The 2,955-nt window shown below is 48.4% G+C and overlaps 1 pseudogene; it reads left to right on the plus strand.

Annotated features, from left to right (window-relative positions):
* Positions 1–295: 295 nt before the first annotated feature.
* On the plus strand, positions 296–2,652 carry LOC125518210 (annotated as a pseudogene).
* The last annotated feature ends 303 nt before the right edge of the window (positions 2,653–2,955 follow it).

Consider the following 2,955-nt stretch of genomic DNA (forward strand, 5'->3'; position numbering starts at 1 on the left):
GTGAGGACGCAGGTGAAGAAGGTGCGCCATTTGATGTAGTTGTTGTTGGCAGGATCAAGTTTAAACTTGATGTGATTGGAGATGTGGTCGTTGTGGAAATTATGAAGGAGGGGATCGGCGGGAGGGGGAAGGAGGGGGCGAGCACGGTGGCGAGGGCAGTGGAGGCAGCGGGAGCCGGGAGGGAAGGGGAGGTCGCCGGAGGAGAAGACTGGGTGGAGGAGTGAGCAGCCGGGAGGGGGAGATCGCCAAAGAGGTCCTCGAAGGCCATGGCGACTGATACCAAGATAGAGATCGGATGACCACGCACACACACTCTGTATATTCAGTCAGAGAGATTACAGGTACATTATATAGGCCGTGAGCCATGCCCCACTAGTAGAAAACGGAGCTTTAAAACCGGTTCGTAAGGGCCTTTAGTGCCGGTTCCATAACCGGCACTAATTGGTGGGCACTAAAGGCCCCACCCCTTTAGTACCGGTTCGGCACGAACCGGCGCTAAAGTGCCACCACGTGGCGTGAGCTCGCGCCCTGGTATAGGGGACCTTTAGTACCGGTTGGTGTTACCAACCGGTACTAAAGGTTTTTTTTTGAAAATTTTGGATTTTATTTTTATTTTTTCAATTTTTAATTTTTCTGAATTATTTGGTGATTTAGTCTCTAATCACCTCTCTTAACTGCTCAAGTGTGGATCACTCATTCCAAATCATCTAACTTCCCGACCGGTCACCCATCCCTCTCACTAATCCAGCCCGAGCACGCTTAACTTTTGGGTTCTATTCTCCTTCGTTTCCAAGTCTGCACTTGTTGTTTTCCTGACAATAGTAAGATGCCAATCCTATTAACCCTCAGGAGTTTAGCTTAAGCATGAAGTCACACATTTCACTATTTGAGTTTGAAACTATTATTCTAAAAAACAGTAATTATTTAGTAACACTAATATTTCTTGAATAAGTTTGACCATAGTTTGACCATAGTTTGACCAGATTTGACCAAAATTCAAAAAATTGAAATAATTATTTAATAACACTAATATTCTTGAATAATTATGTAGTAACATTAATACTTCTTGAATAAGTAGTTTGACCAGATTTAACAATTTTTTTAAAAAAAACTTAAATTTGACCATATCTTTTTTCCTTTTGGAATTTTAGGATTCTAAAAAATTGCAAACAGGCCGAGGCGGTCTCCATCGGATGCGGATTTTCGTGCTAAATTTTTTGATATATTATACTTTTTTTCCGACATCGTATGCAAAAGTTATAGCCGTTTTACATTTTCCCTACACTTTTTGCAAAACATGTCCAAATTTAAGTTTTCAAATTTTCCTAACTAGTAGATGTAGTAATATAACTACCTCTCGAAGGATTTTATTTTTTGAAGTTTTTATCATTTTCTTTTGATTTTTTCAGAACTGAAATGGCGACACACCCGGGGGGGGGGGGGGGGGGGTTTGAAAATTGCCCTATAGTGCCGGTTTGTGTCACAAACCGGTACTATAGGTCAGACCCCTTTAGTACCGGTTCGTGGCACAAACCGGTACTAAAGGTTAGCCCTTTAGTACCGGTTTGTGACACGAACCGGTACTAAAGGTGATCGTGGGGCCCCGGCCTGACGCCAGCCTGCCATCACCCCTTTAGTACCGGTTCGTGGCACGAACCTAAAGGTTCAACACGAACCGGCATTAATTCATAGCCGTTCGAACCGGTACTAAAGGTTCAACATGAACCGGCATTAATGCATAGCCGTTTGAACCGGCACTAATGGTATCATTAGTGCCGGCTCAAATTCAAACCGGCACTAATGTGCTTCACGTTTGACCCTTTTTCTACTAGTGCCCTCCCGCATGCATAGGCATGCAGGCCTTGTGCGTGGAGTGGTGGTTATGATCCTGAAGACTAGGACTAGAGTACAACGTTACATGCAGTACACCTCATACACATACATACACACATGCAGGTTCCGTCCGTGAGATCCGTGTTGCGCAGCGTGCGGATGAGCCGGCGTCGGTGCTGGCCATCGGCACGGCGAACCCGCCCCACTGCGTGCCCCAGGGCGACTACACCGACTACTACTTCCGCGTCACCACAGCGCCACCTCCACACCTCAAGCCCACCTTCGCCAAGCTATGCGGGATGACAGGCATCGGCAGGCATTTCTTCCACCACATAGACAAACTGCTCGCCACGCACCCGGACTTGTCCCTCGACGCTCGGCTAGACGTCGTGGCTACCGCCGCCCCGGAGCTCACCGCGTCGGCTGCTGCGAACGCCATCGCCGAGTGGGGCCGTCCGGCGGGCGACATCACCCATCTCATCGTCAACACCAACGCGGGATCGCACGCCCCGGGCACCGATGTCCGCTTGGTCTCCCTCCTCGGCCTCCGCCATGATGTCCTGCGCACCGTGCTCCAGCTCAATGGCTGCGCTTCCGTGTGCACAGCCCTGTGCCTAGCCAATGACCTCGCTGGGAACAACCGTGGCGCGCGTGTCCTCGTGGCCTGCGTCCAGCTCACTGTCACCGCCTTCTGCGCGCCCCACGAGACGGACACTTCGGACACCCTCATCCCCAGGGCTGTCGGGGTACGGCGCCGGTGCCGTCATCGTGGGTGCCGACCCCCACGTCCACGAGCGCCCGCTGTTTGAATACAAATGAGCTATGAGATGTTCGAAAATTGGCATGGGTTCATCATATGATCCCTATTGGGCACAGTAAAAATTTCAAAGTATTATGGGAAAACGGATGAACTTCATGTACAAACTAAACACTCTCCAGCGAACGGAGATAGTTGCCTTCCACATAGAACTGAAGTTTTTTGCAGCATTTCCCTTTGAACTTTTTCTATGTTGAATATAAACCATTGATAGCACCATGCTCGCACTTGGACTATTCTGAATTAATAAACATGATTTGTTCAAGCAATTTCCTTATTTACAAGATATGTGGCAGACGCCTATT

Source organism: Triticum urartu, chromosome 7 (assembly GCF_003073215.2).
Source record: "Triticum urartu cultivar G1812 chromosome 7, Tu2.1, whole genome shotgun sequence".
In the NCBI taxonomy this organism is placed as follows: domain Eukaryota; kingdom Viridiplantae; phylum Streptophyta; class Magnoliopsida; order Poales; family Poaceae; genus Triticum; species Triticum urartu.